The sequence below is a fragment of the Eretmochelys imbricata genome, chromosome 2 (genome assembly GCF_965152235.1).
Source record: "Eretmochelys imbricata isolate rEreImb1 chromosome 2, rEreImb1.hap1, whole genome shotgun sequence".
NCBI classification, from domain to species: Eukaryota; Metazoa; Chordata; order Testudines; family Cheloniidae; genus Eretmochelys; species Eretmochelys imbricata.
In genome coordinates, this window is record NC_135573.1 from 174,256,087 (window position 1) to 174,275,669 (window position 19,583).

Consider the following 19,583-nt stretch of genomic DNA (forward strand, 5'->3'; position numbering starts at 1 on the left):
GGTGGAGCAAGTGAGTATGACATCAGCCCTTAACACCAACTCTTCTTGGGCCAAGCCTGGTTGATACTGAGGAGTTGACTGATGCTGGTGGCTACAATCCTGGCTCCATTCCTGTGCTTGGCTGATGTTGAGGATTTCTCTTTTGCAGCTCTAGAGCCCTGGAGGACCATAGTCCCCAAGGACCTGTTAACACAAAAGAAGCAGGATTTGATCTTCTTATTTGCATAATTGCTTTCAAGACACCTATTACACAAATAAAATGGGTGAGAGGAAAACCACAATAGAAAACCTTTTGTGATCTTTTCATTGCTTTAAAATACACCAATAACCGTTAGTTGCAAAGGCAGCCTTTAGCATCTGTTTCCCCCACCCGGCTTCCATCCATCTTCTCAGAAGCACTCTGGAGCTAGCTGGGCATATTTGAAGGTTTGCCTTTACCTAAGGGTAAAGTGAGCCTTTTCTTAAGTGTTGCAGATTTAAGTTGCTAAGTGAAAGTCAAAATGTACTGAGGCCTGGCTGGCAAGTGGAGGAGAGCCGTAGCAATTTCCTTTGAGGTTTGGCTGCCAGCTCTTCTCAGACGTCTGAACTTCAAAAGGAAATGCCATGTTTGTCCCCTAGCCTCGCCACTGCACTCCTCAGCACTTTGCAAGCAACTAGGCTGCTTTGAACTTTTACTTAAACTAGAGAATGTGATTTATCTTCTTATCTCCTTAGGTTTAAAAAAAAAAAAAAAAAGGAAGTAAGCTAGAAAGCAGAAAGCAGCCTGGTTGCTGGCACAGCACATAGGAGGAGTACAGCCAGCCAGGCCTGTGCTTCTGTGCAAACAGTGATCTAAAGTGCTACTGCTGTGGAAGAATCAAAGGGAAGAGGTGGGATGAATAGGTAGAAAGAGGAGAAAGGGAGAAAAGTGATAGTGGGAACAAAAAGGTAGAGAGAAAATACTGTGGAGGATTCAAAGTAAGTTAGCAGCAAAACAAAAGAGGTGGTGAACTGGAGGATTTTCAGAATAACATTAAGAGTTTCCAGTGTGTTTCTTTGTCCATTCATACAAGCCTGGAGTAGTTAAATGCATGCGGTCACCTCACAGTGCATCAGTCATACATAAATGAATCAATAAAGCACATCCCTTAGTGTCTAAAAGCCTTAGTGAAGCACTTGAAAACATTCATTTCCTACATCATTATTTCTTTTTAACAAAGTTGTGCCCCGTTATTGCACACTGGAAGAGATGGGGTCCATTTGACCAAGAGGAGGAGAGCGTCTTTGCACACTGACTTGTCTGCCCAGTGAGAGAGGCTCTATACCAGGTCCAAAAGGAGCAGATGACAATAGTCAACAGGTAGGTATAAAACAAGGTGACCTTAACAGAGGGCTAAATTTTATGGAGGAAATGGACAATTACAATAGGGTTATGGGAGTAACAACAGGAGTAACAGTGAGAGAATCTGCTCAAATCTTAGATGTCTATACACAAATCCAAGGCGTATGGGGAACAAACAGAAAGAACTGAAAGTATTAGTGTGTAAGCTAAATTATGACTTAATTGGCATCACAGAGACTTGGGATAAATCTCATGACTGGAATATTGGTAGAGAGAGGTATAGCTTGTTCAGGAGGACAAGCAGGGAAAAAAAGGAAGTAGGTGTTGCATAGAACATCAAGAATATATACCAGGGGTGGTCAACCTGAGCCTCAGAAGGAGCCAGAATTTATCAATGTACATTGCCAAAGAGCCACAGTAATATGTCAGCAGCCCCCCATCAGCTCTCCCATCCACTAGCAGCCCCACTGATCAGCACCTCCCCCTCCTTCCCCACACCTCCTGATCAGCTGTTTTGTGGCGTGCAGAAGGCTCTGGGGGTGGGAGGGGCAAGGGCACTGAGCGGAGTGGGGGCAGGGGTTGAGCAGTGAGCGCCCCCCGGCACATTGGAAAGTTGGCACCTGTAGCTCCAGCCCCAGAGTTGGTGCCTATACAAGGAGCCACATATCAACTTCTGAAGAGCCACATGTGGCTCCGGAGCCACAGGTTGGCCACCCCTGACATATACATTTGTTCTGACATCCAGAAGCTAGCGACTGGCTGAAAATCTCTGAGTGAAGATAAAAGGGGAAGAAACGGGTACAATGTCATGGCAGAGGTCTACTATAGACCACCAAATCAAGAGGATGAGGTGGATGAAGCACTTGGGCGGCAGCTATCATAGGCCAGAAGAGGCTAAGCCTCCCCGAACAGGCTGACCTGCTGCCTTTGGAATGCCGCTGCCACTACAACTTGAGGCCCCCAGCACCGTCCCCACCGGTCAGCTGTTAGGCAGGGCCCCGCCACTTGCTCCTCTCCGCCCCCTCACCCTGTCACACATCCTTAAGGAAGGAGGGGGCAGTGGGCAGGGAGGCTTGGGGGAGGGGGTGGAGGAGAGGCGCGAGCAGTGGGCAAGGGGTCCATGGGGAGGGGGCCGAGGGGGGCCTGGGGCAGAGCAGAAGAGCATGGGTTTGGGTCTGGGGGAGAGGTGGCCAGGCTGGGGCGGAGCAGTGGGTGGGGCCACTGTTTGGGCTCTGCCCAGCCTCCCCAAATGCTGGAGGCACGCGCAACTTATGATGAAACATTTCTAAAACAAATAACAGAAATACCCAAAACACAAGACCTGGTAGTAATGGAGGACTTTAACTACCCAGACATCTGTCAGGAAAATAATACAACAAAACAGAAAATGTCCAATAAGTTCTTTGAATGTATTGGGACAACTTTTCTTTCATAAGGAAGTAACCGGAAGGACATCCATTTTAAACTTGATTCTGACTGATAGAGAGCAATTGGTTGCAAATCTGAGGATAAAAGACAGTTGGGGTGAAAGTGATTATGAAACTATAGATGTCGTGATTCTAAGGAAAGGGAAGGAGTGGAATGAGAGCAGCAAAATAAGGAGAATGGACTTCAAAAAAGCAGAATTTAACAAACTCAGAGAACTGGTAGTTAAGGTCTCATGGGAAGAAGACCTAAGGAGTCTCCTGAAAAGGATTTGAGGAGAGCTAACAGTTTCCCAAAGAGGCAGTATTAAAGACTTAACAGCAAACTGTCTTGATGCAAAGGAAAGATAGGAAGAACAGTAAGAGGCCAAAATGGCCACATCAGGAGCTCTTGAATGAGCTGAAAAACAAAAGGAGACCTACAAAAAGTGGAAATATGGACAAATGGCTAAGGATGAGTACAAAAAAAATAGCACAAGCATGTAAGGACAAAATCAGAAAGGCTAAGGCACAAAATGAGGTACCTAGGAAGCGACACAGAAGACAGTAAGGTTCTGTAAATACACTAGGAGCAAGAGAAAGATGAAGAAAAGTGTTAAGTCCTCTACTTAGTGGTAAAAGAGAACTAATAACTGATGATATCAAAAAGTCCGAGGTATTTAATGCCTGTTTTGCTTCAGTCTTCACTAAAATGGTTAATTTTGACCAGATAATTAACACAATCAATATTAACAAGGGGGAAGGAATGGAGGACAAATTAGGAAAAGGACAGGTTAAAGAATATTTAGATAAGTTAGATGTATTCAAGTCAGCAAGGTCTGATCAAATTTACCATCAGGTATTTAAGGAACTAGCTGAAGCAATCTCAGAATTGTTAGTGATTATCTCTGAGAACTCATGGAGGACAGATGAGATACCAGCGGACTGGAGAAGGGGCAAACATAGTACCTGTATTTAAAAAGGGGAACAAACTGGACCCAGGGAACTATAGACCGGTCAGCCTAATTTTGATACATGAAAAGATACGGGAACCAATTATTAAACAATCAGTTTGTAAGCACCTAGATGATGATAGGGCTATAAGGAATAGCCAGCATGGATTTTTCAAGAACAAATCATGCCAAACCATGGCCTGCCAAACTAATTTGTTTCTTTGACAGGGTTACTGGCCAGGTGGATAGAGGGGAAGCTGTAGACTTGATATATATCTTGATTTTAGTTAGGCTTTTGACAGATGACATTCTCTTAAGTAAACTAGGGAAATGTGGCCTAGATGAAATGACTATAAGGTGTGTGCAAAACTAGTTGAAAGACCATAGAATAATTATCAGTGGTTCGCTGTCAAACTGGGGGAAATGGAATGTATCTGGTGAGATACTGCAGTGGTCAATTTTTCTCCATATTCACTGAAGGTAGAGAAGAAATAATTGTCTTAATCTGGAGTAAGGGAGAGCTAGGTTAGATATTAGGAAAAATTTTCCAACTATCAGAGTAGTTAAGCACTGGAATAGGGGTCCATGAGAGGTTGTGAAATCCCTGCCATTGGAGTGTTTAAGAACAGGTTAGACAAACACCTGTTGGGGTGGTATAGGTATACCTGGACCTGCCTCAGTGCAGGACACTGGACTAGATGACTTCTTGAGATCCGTTCCTGCCCTGCATTTTTATGATTGTGTTAGTTCATGGGACACGGGGCATAGAGGTAGGAGATACCTAAGAACTCAATTGTGCCATCTAGCCAATATGTAAGGATGATGTGGAATGCCTCCTGGAGTTCCCATCGTGCTTGCTGTTGCATAGGAAGGGGGGTCCTTACGCAGGCAAAATTCCCATTGAACCTTTATGCGCTGAGTAGCGAAGAGCTATGTGGAAAGCCAGAGTGCAAAGGTGGCAGCTGTACTCTTTCCTTTCATAGATACATATGTAAATGGAACAGCAGTTGGTAGCTGTCTGAAGGTGGGGTAGGGAGGGATGAAAACAACTGAAACATGTGCAGCAGCCCCTTTAAATGTTTTGTTGTTTTCTGAGAGCTATATGAGCAATATTACACTTTTGCTGGCTCCTGGCCAGTAGGATTAGAATGTAGAATTGTAATAATTTTGGTCCTTGAGCAGGTAGAGGTTATTTCAGCCATAACCATACTTTACAACAATTTACAGTAACTAGGGAAGAAGTCTTTGGTATCCCTTTGATACTGTACAGGATATTCAGGTTGACAGGATGTTATTACCTAAATTAGAGTTGGGCCAGGAGATGATGGGTCACGTTCAGCTCTCTGTTACACCAGTGTAAATCCAGGCTAACTTAGTTGAAGCTAATGGAGTGTTGGATTTACACAGACATAGCTGAGAGCAGATTTTGGCCCCTAAAGACAATACCTCATCCTTTGGAAAAGATCAAGATACCTTCAATGACCACAAATGGTTTGGACCTTGGTTTGCATCTCATCTCAGATATGTCATCTCCAGCAGCACAATGCTTTTGACACCACTCACAAGGGCCATCACTTCTGTAATAAGTGCCCCCGGCTGAACCGCCAGCACCTGCAGCACCCTCAGGGATCTGATTCTTTGAGTGAGTCGCACTGGTGTTCTTTTGTGGCTGCATGGATTTAATATGACAAAAAGTGGATGGGAAACAAGTTTCTTTCTTGCTGATAAGTTATCGTTATTTTATGATGTTTAGTATTTGTATTACAGTAGTGCCTAGAGGCCTCAACCAAAATCAGGGCTCCATTATGTTAGGCACTGTGCAAACATACAATGACAGTCCCTACCTCTAATAGCTGACAATCTAAAAGGACAAGATGGGGGTCACATGGTACCCGTGAAGAAGATGGTTGCCTAGTCACAGACCACCTCACTTCCCACATATGAGTTCATCTTTAATAATTACTTTTCTAGCAAACTGGCAATACGTTTCTGTCATAAAAGTTTAAATTAATCCCCTGGATAAACTTCAAACCGTTGAATATGGATTCCAGTGGACAAATGAGAGGCAACAAAAGAGCTAAGCCTGAATCACTTAAGCAGCTGAAGAGGGAGACCGCAAGACCACCACAGAACCTATGCCAGGATACCGTGGCACTGAAAGAATTCCTCACAGACTGTCCGGATTCAGTCTCAAAAATTTAGATGTATGTGATATAAACTCCCAAATGGCTCACTTGGAAAAAGAGCTATAAAAGACTGCCATTGAAACCAGGCAAATTAAAGAAATGGCCACCTTAAAGCTTAGGCTTGTGTGTTTTATTAGTGCTGGATGAGTTGGTATTACCAGTTAGCATTAAGAAATGGATTGCAGTAACTATTTTAGTGGCCAAAAGAGTTATTTTGAGAAAATGGAAATCTGCAATTCCTCTTTCATACACAGACTGGTTTAGTGAACTCTCTACTACTGTCTTAATGGAACAAAATGACTGTCTAATAGAAATGCTTGGAAAAAATATGAAGACGTCTGGTCACACATGAAACTTTTGCAGTTTAGTAGATATTAGACCCCAATACTCATAGGTTATGTTCTCACTTATTTATCTATTTAGTCACTTCAACAGTTGATGCCCTGCATGACCTCTGTGGGTTCAGGTGTTTTTATTTTGTTTATTTGGTTGGTTGGTTTTGGTTGTTTTTTCCCCGAGGTTTTACAAACAATCAACACTGAATTTTGTTATTCATATGGTATTTCCGTCCTGTCCATGTAGTTTATATATGTTTTGTTTTATAGTGTTTATATTTTATCTAAAACAATAAATATAAAGTTAAAAATAGAAAGTCAAGACAGTCCAAAGGTGAGAGAAAGGAAGTAGTATTATGCCCATTTTACAAATGGGGAAACGGTGGCATGGAGCAACCAAGTAGCTTACTGAAAGTCACAGAGGGTGTTCTAACAGAGCTGAGAATTGAATTTTAATGTCTTGAGTTCCAGTCCACTGCCATAAGACCATTCTTCCTCTCAAAATCTTATTATTTAACATACTTACTGTGGAAACCTCTAGAGACTAACTAGAGTGATACCCTATTGTGACAGGTGCTGTGCAAACAAAGAAACTGGAGCAGAGCCTATACTGGCAACTGTCTCACTTGCGATGCATGTGATTTCCTTTGTTACTCATGTCCTGTTGGAGCAGTGAGGCTGAGAGTTGCTGTTTTGGTTCGATGCAGCTTGATTTTTCTTTCTTGCTATTTTATTGCTTATGGTTGAGTGTGTGCAAATGTTTAGTTTTGTATAAGTCTATTGGAGATTGTTTGATCAAATAGCTCCTTTGTCACTTTATTGTTCTACATAAGTAAGGTGACCAGATGTCCCGTTTTTATAGGGACAGTCCCGTTTGTTGGGACTTTTTCTTATTTTGGTGCCTATTATCCCCCACCTGTCCTGTTTTTTCAGAGTTGCTATCTGGTCACCCTATACATAAGGCAAATCCTCTTTTGTTCCTGCTCTTTTCTCCTAACAATAAATGTAATTAATCTTTATTTATTGTATCTTTTGATACAAGCTTGTTGGTCAAGCAGCCACACTTGTTAATACACATCTATCTTGAAATTCAAGTACTGTATAAGTCTGTGTGTTCTGTATTGTGTATCTATAAAGCCATTTTTAAAATGCTTTCCAGAATGACTCTAATTTTTTCCCTTTACCTCTGCCTTAGCTATAATCCATTGTTATTAGATATAGCTGATTAATGTCAAAGTTCACCATCTCTTCATTATCTTTTATGCAGATATTCTGGATTGCTAGATAAACACTTCATTTTTATTGTGTCCCTTTCGCCATGTGTCCTGTCTTCATGGATTAGGATGTTTACTAAAAAACATTGTCAAGATCTTTTTAATATACAGTCCAGATACTGTAGGGTTTAGGTTTTCATCAGACCTTTTTTTCCCTTTCTCTGCTCAAAGCACAATAATATAATTTACAGTGGGTGGTTGGGGGGGGGGGGTGTTAGAATGAAATGCACTCTTGTGCATGCTGAGAAATCTTGTGCACGCTGTAGTAAGTTCCACTTAAAGCCTCAAAATAGAGCTTATGTGTGACTTAAGTGGTGCACAGGCATTGTCTTGAGTCCTCTGTACAGGGATGAATTCCACTGTATATGTCAGGTTTCAGAGTAGCAGCCGTGTTAGTCTGTATTTGCAAAAAGAAAAGGAGTACTTGTGGCACCTTAGGGACTAACCAGTTTATTTGAGCATAAGCTTTCGTGAGCTACAGCTCACGAGCTGTAGCTCACGAAAGCTTATGCTCAAATAAATTGGTTAGTCTCTAAGGTGCCACAAATACCCCTTTTCTTTTTACTGTATAATGTCTGTATCTCAGAGGCTCCCAAAATTATCTTCAGAATTTTCAAATGTGGGCACCTGAAGTTAGGCATTCAACCACATATTTAGGTAGCTAGGTAAATGCCTTGATTTTTAGAGATGCTGAGCACCCACAGCTCCCAATGAAAATGTTGTCCCAAATACAATCGTCTCAACTGAAATACAGCACCTCTTGGTAGAAGGTGCATGACCTGTTACTGGAGGTGGTTAGCTGACTGGAAATTCTGATATTTCAAAACTTGTTTTCATTCTGCCTCAGAATAAAAAGCTGAAATATCAACATTTCCCATGAAATGGAACTTCTGAACAAATTTAGATTCATAACCATTGAAACATTTCATTTTGATAAGGTAGAAACATAATCTGTAATCAAAATTATTCATTTTAACTTATTCTATCTATAATTTAATTGAAATTGACATGTTCCTGTGAAACATGTTGATGAAACTGCATTTTCTGTTGGAAATTTTTCACCCAGCTATAGTACACAACAGGGGCTGTAGGAAAAAGGGAAAACCTTGCTGTTCCCATTGCAGTCAATGAATCTAATAATTCTGCTCTGAAGTGTTACGGTAACATAAGTAAAAACAATTGGTTTGTAAGACTGGTTTTTAACTTAACAGTTTCTCTTTACAATAATTTTTATTACACCTGTTGATTTTCTTGGTGTGTAATACTAAATGTTCCAAGACCAACCCTTTTGCTTTTCAAGTGTCTTTTATAAACCATGTCACATTTATATACTGTCACATCAGTAAATTAAGTAAGAGACTAACCCAAACAAATGCCAAATCATTACCACTTAATTAACCTTACGAACTGCTCTCCAAATTGACTTCAGTTTAATTTGCGATATGGGCTTAGTTCACATGAAGTGTGCTAACATAAACAAATAAAATAAATGCAGCACAAAGCTGAACCGGGGGAAAGGATGGGGGAATGTAAATATAAAGTCAGTATTACAGTATACCCAATAGCAAAACTCTGGTTGTTTTGGTTGTAACATAGGACTGGAAAAGGATAAATGGCAATTAGAAAATTATATTTTTATTGCTTTCTTTCTTTCTACCCCCAACAAGGATGGCCTGTCTGATGACAAAGTTTTTAATATTTTTGACTGTTAGATTTTTAGAATATGCAACATTTGGAAATTCCTCTTAAATTGACATTAATGATTTCAGTGGGGCGGCACGTGGGTGCAGGAATTCACAGTATGGAGTCATTTGTGGGATCAAACGAAGGCTATGTCTACACTACACTGGCGGTGGCGCGTTGGGTACGTGCAGCTGCGCACCACAGTGAAAAGTAGTCTGCATCCACGCTATGGTGTGTGGCCACACGTCAGTGAATGGCTCTGGCAGAGGGGAAGCAGTAGGAAAAGGCTTTAGCAGCTCCCTGCTGCCTGAGTCTTTCATTGTGGCGAGGAAAGGGTCTCGCAGTGTGAAAAAGCTGAGCCTTTCCCCTTTGCCTTTCCTTGCCAAACCCTTTCGCTGTTGCCAGAGTCTTTTTTCCTGAGAAGGGGAAAGGCTCCTGCAGCAGGGATGCAGAGGAATGCTACATGGCTAAAAATAGCTGTGTAGACAGGGGTAAATAGAGATCATGTGGGATATGCACTCTCACCCTCCAGGTGTCTCTCTGAATTGGCAGTCCAGGGCAATCCTTTAAGAGGCTATATTTTCTGATGAAGTGGGTTTTAGCCCACGAAAGCTAATGCCCAAATAAATGTGTTAGTCTCTAAGGTGCCGCAAGGACTCCTCGTTGTTTCTTCTGATGCCTACCTCTCTGAATCCATTTTTTTATTATGTAACTGTACCAGAAATATGTATTTTTCTGCATATTAATACCATTTTTCAAATATATTAGCATATCATGTTAGTTGGAATATCACTAAAGTTAACATAAAACTCTGTTTACCTAAAATATGAATCAAAGTATTTCTGAAACTGCATTTACGGTTGAAGAGAGATGGTAGTGACAATGGATATTGTTTCTCTGCTCCCAAAAGATACAAACCAGCTTTGTTCTGCAATGTTTAAAAATTCTTTGTGTCTTTTGTTGTAAGGTATTAAAGTATATCTAGCATATAGATATATTTAATATGTAGTATCAAGGAGGTCTCTTGAGGTTCCAGGAGATTTTACAGATACATCATGCCAGAGAAAGTAATATCAGAAAGAAAGGATATGGTCCCAGATAGATAGTAATCAATCAGAATAGGTTCGTAGAAGGACATGAGCAGAGGGAATCATTGATCGGTGATAAATTTGTTTGGATTATTCCATTGCTTCTGAAAAAAGGTCTTAGTTGGAATTCTGCTTGGTCTATCTTCATTCTAAAATTGCTCATTTTTTATATATATTAAAAAAAAATAAAATTTCCTTTCCCTCAGATGTTTGCATTAAATATAATGACTTGGAAGCCCTGGTTGAGGTTGTATATTTAAAAAGCACAGGAAATAATAAATTAAAGCTGTATATTTAAAAGCAGAGGAAATAGCATTGCCCAATAACTATGCTAATAAGGAGAATGTATACATATTGGCTCTACTTATTCACATATTTCTCTCCCCCTCTCCTCCCACGGCACCCCTTCTTTCTAAGGTCAGCGCTCAGTGAGGGGAATTTGTTTTGAATTTATTCCAAAGCTACTGTGAACTGGATTTGTGTGCTAACTTCAAATGGTTTTTAAGTTTGCTGATAACTTTGCCCTTCCCTGATGAGATTTTCTTTTATTAGTTAATGCTGACTTTGCTGCATTTGCACTGTGTTTGCCATCACTGTTTATGAGTAGCATAGTTACAACCACCATAAATACAGAGAACATAGAGGAGGAGGAGGAAGTAGAGTAAACAATTTATTTTCATGTGCTTGGGATTACCACATAACTCACAAATGGCAGTGGAAAGTGGAGTTTAATGGTCATCCTTAAAAAAAAAAAAAAAAGTAAAATTGTGTACTCAGACTTCCTCAGTTTTTATGCTTATATTAATGTTACTTTCGGTTTAGAATAATGATTATATAATGTCTTATGATTCAGATTTTATTAATAGGATAGGGATTGAAATATATGTATGTATTTCCCTTTCATTGCTGAGAGTACTTTGGCAAGAGTGATTGTAAATGAGCTAACCCGGGCCCAGAAGCCATGGCACAACTCTCATAAAAGCAAGATTGTCACCGTAGAGGGAATGCTCAAAGGTCCAGATAGCAACCGCCTTATGCACTCTGGTGAGCAGTTACACACTTGAGTGGCTCCACTGGAGTCAGTACGTCTACTCTTGGGAGTAACTACTCACCAGTGTGTGTAAAGGAGTCACAAATCGCTGATGTGCAGGAAGTAGCACAGAGGATATTTATTGAGAAGTTGCACTAACCCTGTAAGCTAAATCCTTCTTGCATGGAATAGAGAATCTGGGGTGGCCCTGTCTGCCTCAGTGGAAGACAGCAGGAAATCAGGGGCCATGAAGTAGTTTCAACTATTGCTCTCCCAGTCCCCACCACTGCCTCTGGAGTCTGTATCATTTGGAGCGCGGCGGGGTTAATTTGGAGCCCCACCCTAAACAAGCAGATGTTTGATAGAGGAGGGCCCACAGTGCAGGTTGTCTTCATGTCTTGTGAGTGCCTGCATGTTCCTTCCCTCCCTCCAAGAGGGTAGAAGTGGGGAAGCACACATTCAATAAAATACTTTAATACGTCCCCCCTAAGAATTAGCCAGAATATAACAACGGTTACTTTTGATTATTGTCATGATGACAAGAAGCTTGTGCTTGAGTGTGTCAGGTGGAGAGGAAAAGGTATATGTGGGATGGGAGGGGGTGGAGAGGGGTGGGGGTATCCTGGGTTGTATTCCTGATTGTGCCACTCTCGTGCCGTGTAAATTTTGGGGAAGTCACCAAACATTGTGCCTCAGTTTATCTAGGGATGTTATCACATTTGTAGGGCCAAATTCAGGTTGCTTTCTCCTCATTTTTATTTACTAAAATTGATATTTAAAATACACAGTATAGTTGTACAATACCATAAAAGTTTATTCAGCCCATCTTGAGAAATAAATAAGATTCTATGAGCAAATATGATGAAAGAAAGAAACTTAAATGTCTCCAGATCTCAGCCTGCCTTATCTCAAAAGACCAAGAGAAAAGGATGAGCTTTGCAGCATGCCTGGAAGGTTATCAAAATGGGCTACATTGACCTAACGTCTTGACTTGCTAGTTGGATCTGTGGCTGTTGGAGGAGAATGCCAGGTCAGTTTGTCTGCTATTCTGTATTACGGAAAGTAAGATGCTGTATAAACAAGCTACTAAACATGTAGGAATAAAATGAAGTGGAGGGAGTTAGACCTGCAACATGTTGTGAGCACTCCTGTTACATTCTGACTTCTCTCAAAGCCCACTGATTTATAGCCCCAGGTCACCAAAGCAATGCTTAGCTTTAGGCACATGAATTAATCCCTAGTCAGCAAAGACCTAATCACATGCTTAATTTCAAGCACATGTGTAGCCCCACTAATTTCAATGGAACTTAAACATGTGTGTAAGTTGTTTACTCTATCAAGGCCTAACTGTGGCTGCCTGCAGTGGAAGCAGGCGGCGTGTAGCACATTGCACAGTCAAGCCCTAAATGAGCAGTGCAGGTCTAGAAATGAGTTCCCCCACCTTTCACTGTAAAATCAGACCCTACTGTGCATTCTCAGGTGTCTCTTTATGGCATGGATGTTTCAAACGTAAAACTGGAGTAATAAAAGTTTCATTATTTTCCAAGTTAAGATAACACCTTCTCTGGAGTCTTTTTTTAATTTTGAGATGAGAATTTCTTTACTGTTCGATTTAAAATGTTAAAACGAATCCACAAAAATTGTTTACATTTTTTTGTCAAAATTTCAGTTTTCTGTAGTTCCAACCATCTTCAATGGTAAATTATCTTCACCATTAGTAGTGTTTTGCACATGAATCTCATGTCTCCTGAAGGCGACAAGCAGTATTAGAGTATTAGAGTGTAAAAATGCTGCTTTCAGTTTTGTGGCATCTCAGAAGTGCTCACTTTAGTGTGCAGTGAGTCTCAAACATTTTCCATTCTTGGCCCCAAAATCCTGCCACAGAATCTTGTTGTGCCCCCAGATCTCACTATCCGCTTGAGGGGAGTTTCCAGATTGGGTTTATATTGGGTCATACGTGGAGGAGGGAGATATGTGCTGGATGGATTAGTTGCTTGGTAGAGAGGCTGCTGAATGTGTGCTGGTTGGTTCCAGTGAATTAGCTGACATCTTCAAAAATACAAATTTAATAAATGCTTTTTCACTTTCAAAGCACCTGTGATATTTTACAATGGAGAAATTTTGATCTCCAGATATTCACAAACATAATGAATTTTTTATATCTTTGATATCCTCCCCCAGACAGTAGTGGTTCACTACTCCAGGCCAATGGGAGCTGCTGAAAGCGGCGGCCAGTATGTCCCTCGGCCCGCGCCACTTCCAGCAGCTCCCATTGGCCTAGAGCAGCGAACTGCGGCCACTGGGAGCTGCGATCAGCCGAACCTGCAGACACGGCAGGTAAACAAACCGGCCTGGCCCGCCGGGGGCTTTCCTTGCACAAGCGGCGGAACAAGTTTGGGAACCACTAGCTTACAGTGTCCTGATTGAAAGTTCATCAGGTGTTCTGAGGTCTGGGTTTTCTCATTCCATACTCTACGGAACTATTTTTTAATAGGACAATTCATTCAGTCAGATATGTTGTTCAGTATATATGTTCTTGTATTTTATTTAAGCTCTTCCTTTCTATTTCCAGGATGTATATGTGGTGTTGTAAATTGTATTGTTATTGTATATAGTAATGCCACTGTTTGCTAGAGTGGTCTCTGGAGGTATTGTTGGGGTGCTGATCTATTGTTAAGCAGATGGGGAATTTAAATTTAAGTAAGTGTTCTCATTTTTAAGATTTTATATCCCTCCCCTCCAAAAAAAAACAGCCATGCAAACTCATGCACGGGATATCCAGCATGTCAGCTAAATGGACTGGGATCTTTCCATCTAAATGCCTGATCCAATGCCTGTTGACTTCAATAGAAAGACTCCCATTGACTTTAGTAAGCTGTGGTTCAGATCATAAGAGACCTACCCCTCCTCTGAAAAACTACCACAACTGTGGTCACCTGAGCTGGATTGCCTTTGGTGTAAAAGAGAGGGGGTTGCTGCCAGGGTGTACTCTGTTAGGACCCGGCACCATCAGAATTTACTACCCCTCCAGCCCCCCCCAGCATAATGGCTTGAATTTTACTTCCAGAATATGGTGTAAGGTCCATCTTTTTTCCCTGACCTTTGAGAAGATGGATGAAGCTTGGGGTCGTGGGAGAGGGACTCTGGTGGGGATTTATTTATTGAGAGTTTTAATTTTTTTGGTGTATTTGCTCTAAATTTCTGAATTGTGTGTGGGGAATAATTGAGGGAATCTATTTGTTCTAAGAGTCTGTATTGGATTTTTTTTTTTTTTTGTTTAAGAGATTGTTAAGGATGCCCAGAGCTTAGGATGGTTGCTGTTTTGTTGTAGAACATTTAAAAAGATAGATAAATTGCATATCTAGATTCACTTAAGGACAGAAAAGCTCCAACTTCTGCTAACTGTGGGATGCATTGGCAACTTGCTGTAGCTGGTTTGCATAAAAAATGGAATACAACCTGATAGCTCTCATTTTATTGTGAAGGTGGAGATTTAAGCTCAGGTCAAGATGTGGCATCACAAGCAGTGAAGCAACAATGTTGTCACAATCCATGTTTTAGAACTCAAACATCTGCATTTTGCCTAAAAGCCATACTTTTGCAACCCTGGCATTTTGACAACAAAGTTCAGTATTGCCTTCAGGAGGTGTGTGTGTGTGCACGCATATAGACAGCTTAAAAAAAGTCTTTGCAACCACAAAACAGGGAAGAATAAAAAAATAATTGCAAAACTAGCCAATGGTGCAATCCTCTTAATGTTGTTAGAAGAAAATAAATAAGGAAAACAGAAGTGGAACAGAAGTGTTCTGAATGTACTGAATATATTGAATATTTTAGGAACTAATTCAATATTTTTTTCATTATACACATCCTGTTATCTTTTTGCTACATCATAATTACATTCCCCCACTTCCCAAAATAAGCCCTTTAAATCATTACTTTAAAATAAAGTAGAACATTTGTTGGAAAGTGGTCTCCGATTTTACCACTGAACTAGTTTTCAAAATAAAATTTTCCCTGAGCCCTCTCTATCAAGGGGATAGTCCAACTAGTGTCTCCCTGTTTAGATATACAGTAGCCTGTTGTTAAATCTATGGTAAATCACCTTTAAACACATCAGACACTTTTGTATGCACTTTTTGAACTTAAATAGAGTAAAAATCCAGTTTGTAATTGAAATAGTTTCCTGTTTAACAAAGTTTTATAATCAGTGATTAATATAATGTCTAAGGTGAAACTGTACACAATCCTAGTTTTACCTGAATAGCAGCTGCAGGATTTGATTTTTAAAGCCATTTATTTTAATTTTTTTTTCAGTAGAAAAGAATATATCAGGGAACTAGAATTGAAACAACATTAAAACAAATAAACAGAATAAACCATAATTTTGATAGACAGATATAATAGATTCACTAGTATTGACAAATATGCCAGTTTTATCAAAGGATAAGAAAGAGAGTGGAATGTATACAGTATATGAGGAAGAAGAAAGGAAGGGAAACAATAAATAAATCAGAACTAGTATTTGATGGGTCTTTATTTCTGGACTGATTGTGCTCCACCATTTGTTATATCCTGCCTTAATTAGTGTCACTGGGCCCTTTTTCCTTTCTGTGGCTTCAGCGTTTTTAGGCCACTTTGCATTAAGCATAGATGTAGTATCCTGGCATATTTTCCCTTTTGGCTGTTTAATCATTCTTTTTCTCAACTGAGTAGGACCATTACTTCCTAGATTAGCCTGTGTTCATTCCTGTCCTCGACGGTCCCATAATTAAGGGTATTCTAGCTGCCTAACATCCTGTGTATGGAGCCTGATTGGTTCTAATCCATGAATATCCAAAATATATAAGATGTTGAAGTCATAAAGATCCAAATTCATGAGTATGCATTTACACATATGCTCATCTTTAAGCATTAGGAATGAAGTTCTGATCATACTGAAGTCCATAGGAGTTTTACTGTTAATGCTAACGGGGCCAGCATAACAACCTAGAACTCTCCAGGTAACAGTTTAATCTCAGATCATATAAACCTGCCCCATCAGTAAGCAGGTAGACATGGTTATGCAGCTCCAGCCCTTTCGCACTGTGTAAAGGGGTTGGAGTGGAGCAAAGCAGAGGTCAGGCGTTTGCTACTGGGCCTTGTTTTGCTAGGTACTGTACAATTATATAACAAAGAGATAGTCCCTACCTTGAAGACCCCCTGCTTTATTAGAACTAATTGGATATTACATGTTGTAGATCAGTGGTCTCCAACCTGTTTACAGCCAAGATCACTTTTTGAATCTAAGGGCAACACAGGATCTACTGCGCCCCTTTCCTGAGGCCCTGCCCCTTCTCCAAAGCCCTACCCCACTCACTCCATTCCCCCCACCCCCTTTCCGTTGCTCGCTCTCCACCACCCTCACTTGCTTTCACCAGGCTGGGGCAAGGGTTACAGGGTGCTGGCTCTGGGAGGGGTGTCAGGGTTGGGGCTTGGGGTGCCGGAGGGGGTTCAGAGTACAGAAGGGGATATGGGGTACTGGCTTCAGGAGGGGGCTCAGGGCTGGGAGTTGGGGTGCAGGAGGGGTTATGGGGTGCTGACTCCAGGAGGGGGCTCAGGGATGGGGGTTGGGGTGCAGCCTCCTGCCAGGCAGTACTTACCTCCGGCAGCTCCCCGTCGGTGGCGCGTGCAGCGAGGCCAAGGCAGGCTCCCTACCTACCCCAGGTCCACACCGCTCCCCGGGGGCATGTGGTTCTGCGCGCTGACCCTCTCTGCAAGCACCACCCCTGCAGCTCTCCCAGATAACGGGAGCTGCGGGGGCAGTGCTTGCAGGCAGGAGCAGCGCACGGAGGGAGACATCTGCCCCCAGGGCTGCGGGGCTGCCCTGGCCGCTTCCGGGAGTGGCATGGGGCAGGCAGGAAGCCTGTCTTAGTGGCAGTCCCACTGCGCCGTCGGAGATTGCGATCGACTGGGAGATCCTCTAGGATCGACTAGTTGATTGCGATTGACCAGCTGGTGATCGCTGTTGTAGTTACTGTTGCAAGGTGTGTATTTTTGGAATGTGTTTTGTATGTTATTTGTACTGCAGTAGTGCCTGAAGTTCCCAACTTGGTTTGGAGCCCTATTGTGCTAGCCGCTCTATGCCTTACAGTCTAAATAGACAAGACAAATAATGACAGTGGAAACAGGCATAGAAAGATGAAGTGACTTGTCCAAGGTCTCATAGCTGGTGAGTGGCAGAGCCAGGAACAGAGCCATGGTCTCCTGACTGTCCACCACATCAATAATCTGAAAATCCTGAAAATCCATAATACTTTCCCCATTTCCAGAGCAGAGGCTCATAGTTCATCCAGGCAAAGATTTGACTAGATATAAAGCTATGCCAGCCAGCAGCATCAAGAGAAACAACATGCAACATTGCTCCCTGCAGAAACATCCTGGCTCACATCTGAAGAGACCTGGCTACCATTACTTGCAAGATAGTACATGCTTTTGCTCCAGTGAAGCCATTGCAGAAGGGGAAATGGAATGGTGCTATAGACCTATTGGCTGACAAAAATTTTTAGTGCTGAACTCAGAGAGGGAAAGCAGATGTGACCTAGATATGAAAGAAAATTAAAATTTTTTTTACCGAAGATAATTTTGTATACAGATTTATGCAAGTTCATTGTTGGAATAAACCATATGTGCTTCTTTTGAGGTGTTGCTATTGCATTGTGGCAGTTCTCAGAGTACCCAGGACTGAGTCACCTTGTTACTCCCCAGCCTCCAGTGAGAGAGAGACTTGCTGGTGCTTAACCTACTGTCAGGTCCTTGACACCATCAGTCTGTTAGCCATCCAAGCACTCTCCTCTTTTTCCCTTGTCTGTTAACAATATGTGCACTGCAGTCCTTGAGCCCCTTCATATGTAAATGACTTTCCATTGTGATAATCGGAGAGACAGGTGAATAAACATCTTTGGTCTGACAGGAAACCCGTTTGTCAACTATGCTTTGAACCAGACTTTAAAACATATTCTTAGTATATATCCAGAATTCCTTACACATGGAATCTGTTCATACATTTCACAATGATATTAATGACCAGTGTGACCTTGGCTTTTTGGACTTCACATGACATTCTTTTGTGAACTGGAGTGTACGTACCAGACGAAAGATATTCACGTAACTCCCTTTCCAATTCGTACTGAGTGGTTCATGGGTCACAGCCATGTCAATGAGCAGTTTTGTATGCTCTGTAGTGTCTGTGTGTCTCATAGAATACCTCAGTTTAACAGCTGTGTGCTGTGTAAGTTCTCATATCTTCCCCCAAGGAAAACATGAGCTCCAAGAATACTTCATAGGAAGCAACATAAAATCAGTGCCCTTGAAAAAGACTGTGGCTAAATAAATGTTCACTTCAATTAAAGCTGAAAGGGGAGTTCACACTGGCATCCATGGGAAGATTACAAGCACTCTTGATTCTACTTTAATGGGTCACCTAGCAGGAATTATAGCCAAATACTGAGAGATTCTGGCCACCTGCAACTTCCATTTGCTTCTATAAGAGTTGCAGGTGCACAGTACTTTCAAGATTGTGATCGGTGTCGGTCTCTTTTTAAGCTCTGGCATGTGACCCTACTTTGTAAACGTTAGTTTTATCTCTTGAACTAAACAAGAATGTATAATATTAGTCTCTAGCAACAGCAGTGCTGACTCCTATTCCACGCCTATAACCACTAAAGCAAGACCAATTGCAAGCTGCTTCTAACATACTACGTTTGAGCGTTCCTGTTTCCATCAGCGTCAGTAAATCAAGGAAGCAATGTTCTAGCAATCTCTGGACTGGTGATGCAGCACTTTTCCATTCCAGTAATTATTCGCACTTTCATGTGGAAGCCTGGAGATTGCTTTTGCAGCACCTGTTTAAAAATGAGTTGTCTTCCACTTTTTTGGCAGTCTGTTTATAACACGGACCTTGTGACTATGATAACTGAAAGCTAATGTTTAAGACTTGAAGCAGCAGAGGGCAGAGCCTTCTTGACAGCAGGTCAATCTCCCCTCTCAAATTAGACCAGGGAAAGAATCAATTCTTGCCATCTTCAACCCATGCTGTAAGAAACCCTTCAAGGATTCTCCAGGGAACTGGAGGAGCAGACAACCCAAAAGGGTAGCCCTTAATAACAACCCATGCCTGAATGCATAGCAGGATGGAGACCTGAATACACTCAAATCAGGTGTCTGGACTACACGTAGAGAACTAAACTTACTGTCTTCTGGACATTCTCCCACTGTATTTTGCACCTGTGCCCAGTGCTTAGATATCAAAGTGAACAAGGGTTTTGTAAA

General features: G+C 41.5%; 1 protein-coding gene across 2 annotated transcripts in view; it reads left to right on the top strand.

The window, feature by feature from the left end:
• Positions 1 to 19,583, top strand: part of TPK1 (thiamin pyrophosphokinase 1) — a 483,761-nt gene that overhangs the window by 137,338 nt on the left and 326,840 nt on the right. The gene's annotated exons all lie outside the window — the stretch shown is intronic.